At 42.0% G+C, this 9248-nt stretch overlaps 1 long non-coding RNA gene across 2 annotated transcripts; it reads left to right on the top strand.

The window, feature by feature from the left end:
* Positions 1 to 197: 197 nt before the first annotated feature.
* Positions 198 to 8829, top strand: LOC141391804 (uncharacterized). Of its 2 annotated transcripts, XR_012409721.1 has the most exons (5): positions 198 to 303; positions 6314 to 6418; positions 6492 to 6636; positions 7855 to 7906; positions 7998 to 8829. It is a non-coding gene; the product is annotated as an uncharacterized lncRNA (long non-coding RNA). The 2 variants fall into 2 exon arrangements; XR_012409720.1 differs by lacking the exon at positions 198 to 303 and having other exon boundaries at positions 6101 to 6418.
* The last annotated feature ends 419 nt before the right edge of the window (positions 8830 to 9248 follow it).

Here is a 9248-nt window from a genome sequence, read left to right as displayed (position 1 = left end):
TGTCAATGTATCCGACCGCAAAATACACACCGTTGGATTAATACTGTCAATTGTTTATGATCTGGAAAAGGATTTACCAGAACCTGATTAGAACTAAAAAGGACGATTTGTCAAAAAAAAAAAAAAAAAAACGTAAGTTACTATATTAGTATTTCAATACCTTCATCTAACAAGATTTTTTTTTTGCAGCTGTCTTTCTTACATTAGGATAAGATTATAGATTGCTTCCTTTCTGAGCTAATTGAAATTTGTTTCCCCTAGGTGCAAACGAAATTCGCATGTTTCAATGACTTCCAAATTCTCGTAAGAATAAGCAAATTTCATATATTATTTTCCTTCCAACAATTTCCATCCATTTCGACTATTTAAAGAGAATTGCTGGCCAGCAGCTAATCTAATTTACCCCCATAATTCGCTTACTAGCAATTCAAGTAAATTCATTCTGAACGAATTATAGGGCTACTAGTAAAAAAACTATACTATCTGTAGCTACTTTAAATACCATATGTTTCAAAAAAACTTCATTTTGAATCCAGGTTTGAAACTTCTTATAAAGGTTATATACTAAAGGAAAAAAAGACTATTGAAGAGGAATGCGAGCAATCATTTTGTGAGTCAGGGATTCTACTGTTTCAAATCCTTGGCATGAAAGATGCCAATAGGATTACCTTTCAGGTCCTCTACTTCATAGAGGCAATTACCAATAGGTTTGACTATGCGGCATTTAAAAAATTTCTTATCCAGCTTTGCATTATAGTTATTCTTGAAATCGCTTTGCCTAAAACTTCGGCGGTAAACCTCTTGACCAGGGATGAATTTAATTTTGCGACTTCTCATGTTGTACGATTTCTCGTTTCTAAGATATGCCTGATGCAAGCTGTTTCTAATCTTGTCCCTAACCAGGTCTTGTTTTACTGCCATGGGGGTCATGGAGATTTCAGGATCATTAAGGAGCTCTAATTTTCGGGACAGCTTGTAGATGCTGCCATGCGTAACCATATTTACTCCGAAGAGTGCAAAGTACGGTGTAACTCCGATTGAACTGTGTACTGAAGACCTAAGTGAACACTCTATCTCGGACAAGTTTTTGTCCCACTCGCGGTGATCCTCACCCAAATATGATCGTATGGCCGCCAATATTGACTGATTCACTCTCTCTGAAGCGTTTGCTTGAGGAGAGTGGAAGGCAGTCCTAACGTGTTTGATCCCAAAATTGCTTACTAGGTCAGCAAATTCCTTGCTGGTAAATTGCTTACCATTGTCCGAAACAATGGTTTCGGGGGTCCCGAACTTATGGAAAACTTCGCTGATTAAAAATTTAACAACATTTTTAGTGTTGGCTTTGGTCATCGCCCTTAGTAAAACAAATTTAGATAGGTGATCTACAACGATGAAAATGAAACTATTTCCATTCTTTGTCCTAGGGTACGGTCCCATGAAATCAATGTAGATCCTTTGAAAAGGTCTACTGGTCCCTATCTCGGCCCCCATAGGAGGCCTCAAGGTTGTATTGGCTGGGTTCGTCTCCTTGCAGATGACACAATTTTGAATAAAATTTCGGATTTGCACATTTTGATTGGGCCAAAAGAAGTATTCTTTCACCCTCTTTAAGGTTTTGTGGAAACCTCCATGAGCAGCTTGGGGTGGGCAATGGGCCTTTTCGATTATTTCCTGGGTTAGCTCTTTAGGTACCCATAATTTCCAACAAAAATCCTCGTTGAGGGGAATACCGTCATAGACACGAGTTCTCTTATACACTAGATCATCAACGACCTTCAGATCGGGAAGTTGAGAAGAATTGTACTGAATCGTGACAATTAATTCCCTGTATTCATCAGATTGAAAGGCTGGCGACTCCAGATCGATTAAGGACGACACATCCAGTGACACTTCCTCCATGTTGTATCGTGAAAGAGTGTCTGGGACAATATTCTGTGTGCCCTTGCGATGCTCGATATCAAACGAGTACGCCTGCAGTTGGAGGCTCCACCTCGCTAACCTTCCGCTCAGATCCCTATGTGACATCAGCCACTTCAGGCTGCTGTGGTCAGTGATGACAGAGAAGGGCATAAGTTCGATATATGGCCTAAACTTCCGAATGGCCATCACCACTGCCAGGCACTCCCTCTCTGTCACAGAGTAGTTTTTCTGAGCGGAGGTTAACTTCTGGGAGAAATAGGCGATTGGGTGCTCGCCACCCTCATCATCCCTCTGAAACAACACCGCCCCTATTCCCAAATCTGAGGCATCGCACTGGACGAAGAAATGTCTCGAGAAATCTGGATGTGTCAGAACTGGACTGGTAACCAATGCCTTTTTCAACGAGTCAAATGCTATCTTGGCCTCCTCTGAGAAGATAAACTGTTTGCCCTTTTTCAGGGTTTCAAATATGGGAGCAGCTATGGTGGCAAAGTCGGCTATAAACCTTCTATACCACCCTGCTGTGCCCATAAAACTCCTCACCTGCTTCGCAGTCTTTGGATATGTAAACTTCATGATTGTCTCCACTTTTGCCGGATCAGGTTTCAGCTTGCCTCCTCCCACAATGTAACCCAAATATCTCAGTTCTTTGAAGCAGAACTTCGATTTGGTCACATTTATCGTGAGTCCCGCCTTTGCCAAACAATCGGCCACTTGCTCTAACAATCTCAGGTGAGTGTCGAAGTCTGGCGAAACTACCAATAGATCATCCAAATAGACGAAAACTCTATCACGAAGTGCGCCAGGGATCACCTTATCCATGAGACGGCATAACCTTTGGGCTGCATTGCACAGACCAAAGGGCATGACCGTAAAATGGTAAAGTGGTCGTCCGGGCACCGTGAATGCAGTTTTCTCTCTACTGGATGGATCTAATGGAATTTGCCAGAACGCATCCTTCAGATCGACACTAGAAATAAAATAGGTATCCCCCAGCCGACTGAGCAGACCCTCTATATGCGGCAAAGGATATGCATCCTTGACTGTTAGTGCGTTGAGTTTGCGAGCGTCCAGGCACAAACGGTTCTTCTCGCCCTTTCGGACTAAAGTGACCGGATGACTCCATGGACTCTCGCTTTCTTCAATTACACCTAGGTCAAGCATTCTGTCCAGTTCCGCATACATAAGTTTCTGCACAGCCGGGGAAACAGGATAGTGCCTATCTTTCACCGGAGTTGCATCACGAGTGTCGATTGAATGGACCTCAGCTTTAGTCTTTCCCAGACCATACTTGGTAAAGCATGGGAACTTGTCCTTCACATTTTGCAAACGTATTCGTTGCTCATCGGACAGAGTATGGGTCTTAACATCATCGATCACTTCGGCATCGCCGAGACTCACTTCATGGAGAGACAAACCATCGACCTGAGCAAAAAGACGAAAACATCTCATGAAGTCTACACCCAGAAACAGTGCACGACTCAGAGATGGAACCAGATAAAACGTGATGGGATGCTCCTGTTTCCTGAATTTGACGTCGGTCGTTACTTTACCAAAAATTTTGTGTGGGCTACCATCAGCGGTTTTGATGAAAGAGTGGAACTGGCCAATAGCTAATCCCGCCCTTTCAACAAACTCAAGGCAATCCTTACCTAGGCATGAAACCGTAGCACCACTATCTAGAAGACCCTCTATCTCTTGACCGTTAATGTCTAGTTTGGTATACAACCGATTATCCTCTCCCTCGAAGATTGTAGCCGAAGCTATCTCCTGCCGAATGCGCCTCCTCTTCTTATACCGTTCCCTAGCTTTCCTCACTTTATTGGAAATCTGACCGAAAATTCTCGCCTTAGCCTCATTGTACTCCCTTATGCGGACATGAAGAGGTTTCAATTCCCTCAACTTAGGTTTACCCTCTCACTCCAATTCTCCTCGCTCAACATTCTTTAAAATTTTTACCTTAACACTACCACTATATTTATTATCTACACTTTCTGGGCTTAGACTGGGGTCGACCTCACCTGCCCAGACTGCGGTGGGTTCCGGGACCTGTTTCCCTGACACTTGGGACAATCTAGAACGGTGACTCCCTCATGACCACATCTGTAACAAAACAATTTCCGTGGCTCCCTACAGTCCATCCAGCTATGACCCAAAACTCCACAGTTCCAGCATTTATATTTCGCCGGCGTGCTAACAGCATCGATTTCCAACTCCTGTGGATAGTCCTCCTCAGCTTGCCAGGCGAGTTCATGCACTCTCTGTGGTGCGTTGTATCGTTGTTGCCTCTGGCTTACCAACAAATTTTCGGCCCTTTTTACTTGCCTGTAGAACTCGCCAAGGTTGTATATCTGAGCCGAGAATATCATTTGTGCCAGGGATGGTTTTAGGTTGCCTCTCATAATTTCTACCATCTCATGTTCTTTGTAAGGAGCTTTTTGCTGTGTCCGGAGCCTTAAAACAGCATTGTAAAATTCTTCAAAAGATTCATGTGGAAGTTGACGGCGATTCAATATCTGCATCTGAATTTGGAACTCATTTTCAAACCGTTGGTATTGCGATAGCAGAGCGTTTTCTATTTCGCTCCATGAACGGAATTGTACGAACTTCCTCCTGTCCCAGTACCAATCTAAGGCTGGCTTTTCCAACAGCTGGTGGAACTTTTTGAGAAACACATCATCGGGGCAGTTATAATCCCTTTTCAGCTCTCCCACCCGGACATTCATTGTCCTGGACATTCATTGTCTTGTCCGTACCGTCGAAGCATACTCCCCATTTCGCCAAGTTGAAACGCCCCGAGGCCTCTGAACCATAAATGGTTTGTGTCGGAACTGTGGTAGCTGGAGGAGGCACGGATAAACTTGGTGGTGGGTAGGGGAAAGGTCCTGGTGTTACCGGATTAGGAGCTGGTGGTAGATTGCTTGTCGGTATCTGCGAGTACGGGAATGGAGGTTGTTGCGGCGGCCTACAGGAGTAGTCCATTGGTGCATGATTGGAAACTGGTGGTACGTTGCTTCTCGGTATCTGCGGATACTGGAAAGGTGGTTGTGGCTGAGGCCTACGTGGATAGTCTGTTGGTGCCGGATTGGATGCTGGTGCTGGTAGTGAATTGGTAGTCGGCACTTGCGCATAGGGGAATGGAGCTGGCTGTGGTACTTGCGTCGGGAGACCGGTTGGTAGATTCGACTGCGCCTGCTGCGACCTTAAGTTCGACGCCAACGCTTGGGAGCTGAGGATGGCCGACTCCAAAGATGCACGAGCTTGTGCTTGGGCAGCCGCACTTGGCATCGTCCAACTGGCTGATGGAAACAAACGATCCATGGGGTCGCCACCAACCAACATCGAGCGTCTGGTGGCCTCTGCGATTCTTGGTATCAACGATGTCAATCTCTCCTCTTCCTGTTGACGAAATTGGAGCTGGGATATTGATACCGCTGTGTTTATTATCTCTCTAACCCCAGCCCCGACTGCTGCTGGTGCTGTTGGTCTGTTTTGCAACCCGGTCAAGACACTGTAGTTCGGAGACGATATAGTGCCATGGGACCAAAACGACGCGTTGGACGTATTGAGGGCATCTTGGAGGTCTGAGGGAACTGGTGGTGCTTCCGACGAACCGGGCCTTGCTGCAGCTACGATGGCAGGAATGTTCGCAGGTGCTGCCGAAACTCCCTGTGCCGGTATCTGGGCATTGTGACTGGTAACGGGGACATTATGAGCAGCAGTAGTCGCAATTTGTGTCACGTTAGGCATGCTGGGGGCTGTAGTAGGAACATTATTGGAGGTCGTGGCCAAACTGATGGCTGTAGTGGTCGCGGAAACTACCCTACTCTGCCCTAGGATAGGCCTACCCATAGAGTCTCTCTCCGTCGACCTGGTACTAGGCATTTTCCTATTAACTTTATTACTCAAACCCAAAGACCCAACCTTCTATCAGAAGTATTAGAGCAACAAAAGGTATACCCAAAGTAAAGCAGACACCGCCGCCACACAACCACAAAAAAAAAAAAAAAAATAGATCTGTCCTCGCACTCAATGTTGCTAGGAAAAATTAAAGTAATGTTTATGAAACTTTTCAATTTGCCAAAATTCAATTTAAATCAATCTTCAAAAAAGTGCAAAAATCTCTACGTATTATCGAATACACACAACCTATCAATGTACTTCCGTAAATTTAAACCAATTATTCATAAAATTTAAATTCAATCAAATATTTAAAATTGCCAAACTTGGCCAAAAATTCCAATTCAAATCTAACTTTAAATCCAGATTAATTCAGAGTAATCCAATTTCGCTACAATTACCAAGTTGCGCAAATGTACTAAAATTCTAAATAACAATTCAAAATATTCAATTCAATGTAATTCAAATTTCTTATCACTCTTCACTTTCACAGGCACTTCCAAAATCCAAATCCTACTGTCGAGCAGGAATATTCTTTGAGAAGAAATGTAACTATACGTATCGAAATCAGGTGGTGGGATTACTGGTCAAAACAAAGGTAAGTAAAGGTCAAACATACTGTTTCAATAGGAGTATAAAGTTCTAACCCATTTCTTATCTTCTATCTACAGGTATATGGTGAGTTCGAGCTAAAAACAAAAAGGAATGAATGCATAGTGGAATGAACAGCTGGTACTGACCTCCCTGCGGATATCCCATGACAACTACGATCCATGGTCTAAGCCACGATTATCGCAGGTCCGATGGAACCCTTGGGTAAGCCAGCGTTTACACTCTAAACCGACTGCTCATTTTGGCTATTAAAACTAAAAACTAAACTAAAAATGGCTGGAATTCTCCTTAAGGGGAACTTGCCAACACTTGCCAAATTCTCCCAAGCTTTACCATTCACATTCGGGTAGCAGCGCATCTACCAGCTCTCTACGGCTCGTTCAGATGGGTCTCCACGCATGAGGATGATTAACCTGAGGAATTGGCTAATGTTGGTAATGGCTATTGCAAAACTAAACAACTAAAAGAAATACAATATAACATAGGAAAGGTTTCCTACCAACTAGTACGATTAGAAGTCCTATTAAATAAACACTACAACTAAGACACTAGCGATAGACTAACCTAACCATGTTGCTTATACAAAAACAGATGTTTTCTTCTCGGGCCAGCAATATAGCAACGCGCCAGGGACTCTTTAACTACCTAGACGGGACTTATTGAGAACAAACGAGCAGAAAACGTATCTATTTCTAAACCTATTTAAACTAAAGACATATTTCAGGCCCCACGTTCTGGGCGCCATTTTGTAGCAACCGGGGTTCTAAAATGAGCGAAAATTCGCCAGGTTTTGTCATTGAGTGGCATTGCCGGTATGCTGGCGTTTAGCGCGGCTATGGCTCGTCGGCTGAGGGGTGGTTCTTGCCACTCGTTGACTGTTCGGTTGACAAAAAAAAATCATACCGGTCTTTCAAAAAGCAAAAAGGGGAAATTAAAATGAAGCCTGAAATACGCCTGTTAAGAAAATTAATCTAAGCTAAAACTTAATATCTGAACTCACCCTGACCTAATATATCCTACTGAAACAGCTCTCCTGGCGGCTGACCAACCAGGAGATTTAGCCCTCCCACTGAGAACACCTCTCGCCATGACGTCTATGCTATTCCGACGTCCCAAGTTTGACCCTTTACTTACCTTGTTTATTCCATCCCCACCACCTAATTAATAGGGTTTTAGGCCGAAAACATGATTTTCAAATTCAACTCAGAATACATTCTTTATTTATCCAAGCAATTACCAGCTATGTAAATGACAATCAAAACCATGGACACAAGCATTAATCAAAAAGAAAAAAGTAAATAGGAAAACTGAAGAAAACAGTAGAGTTCAAAGGATTGACAAATTGATCAATTAATATCATTTATAGATTAAAATTTATCAGGATATTCTAACGATCGTCTTTCTTCTTCCTTCTATTTCCAGGTTTTCGGACTGCTAGTGGTGATGTGGTAACGGCTATTTATGATCCCAATATGTACGTATGTCTTTATGTATATAGTATTAGCTGGATAATTATATTCCGTGTTCGATATGGACTTAAGCTGATTGTACTTTTCTTTATGTAGAAACAGGAGCAACAACCTAGAATACCGCTTTCCAAATCTTTGCGGTGAAATTATGAACAACGGCTTCCTAACCCTGAAGTGAGCTCAATGCAAGGTTTTATGCCTGTACCCGCAAAACCAAGGTAACTATAAACTATAAATCTAGCTTGTTTTTCCCTTTCTAATAATAAACCTTTTGCTTATTCTTTTCTTTTCATGTGAACTACGCGGAATTTAATTATGATGCTGTCGTCCGTCTGTCCGTCCGAGTATGAAGTTGGATACGTCAATTGGGATTATACCGAGGCATGCCGGACTGGCAATGCAAGGAATATCTGCGCCTCCCTCGTTGGATTGGATGGGCGATGGTGTGGCTTCCAGCAGTATAGCTTTAGGATGTATTTAGTTTACAGATTTAGTTTTTAGATGTATTTAGTTTTCCGATTAGTTTAGTTTTAAAACTTGTTTAGCTTTAAATTTTGTTGAGCTTAGATTTAAGTGTTTATAATTTATCTTTCAAATTTTTAACTCATGTTTCAATTCATTTTCAGTTTGCTATTCGTTCTTTTAGCCTTTAAGTCTTTTAATTTAGTTTAAATTCACTTGTTTAGGCTTAAAATTTTGTGTAGATAGCTTTGTATTTTGTATTTGTTTTCTTTATTTATCTTCACAACAGGTTGAATAAATGAATTAATTGGTATTCATCTATAAATAAAGTTCTTCCTGACCAAAAACTGTCTTGCTGTTTTTTTTTGCTGGTTGGTTGGAGCCACACATCCAATCTTCTTCAAAGGTAAATCCAAAAAAGGCAAATCTTCCGGCCTTTTTTTGGCAGGAAAGATCATCCTGTCAAATCATTTTCTCCTTTCCCTCTTTGTTTTCTTTTATTTCCCCCTTTACGTCAGAATTGTCAACTGTTATACAAACAGCTGTTTTTGTCAAATGATGAATGTTATCATTCATGCATTCTTCTTCTTATTTCACAAAAATTAACCTTTAAGAGGCGCACCCCACAAACCCTAGTAGGGTTTTGTCCTGTCAGATCCAGTTCGGATTTTATGGCCTCATCTAAACCGGGCTAAATCTACACTTTTTTGCATTTATCAGGCCTTTATCTCAGAAACGAATAGAAATTTGGCCTTGCTGTCTTTAGCAATATTGCATCCCTAAACTAGTAGAACTTATCTTTTGAAAAAAACACATAAGAAAAACTCCATATAGGACATCAAAATCTATAAAATATAGAACATTTTACATAATTGCTGAAATTCT

Source organism: Musca autumnalis, unplaced genomic scaffold, assembly GCF_047663935.1.
Source record: "Musca autumnalis isolate F117 unplaced genomic scaffold, ASM4766393v1 scaffold_113, whole genome shotgun sequence".
In the NCBI taxonomy this organism is placed as follows: Eukaryota; Metazoa; Arthropoda; class Insecta; order Diptera; family Muscidae; genus Musca; species Musca autumnalis.
Note: the sequence above shows the minus strand (reverse complement) of the source record. Positions and strands in the feature narration are given on the sequence as shown.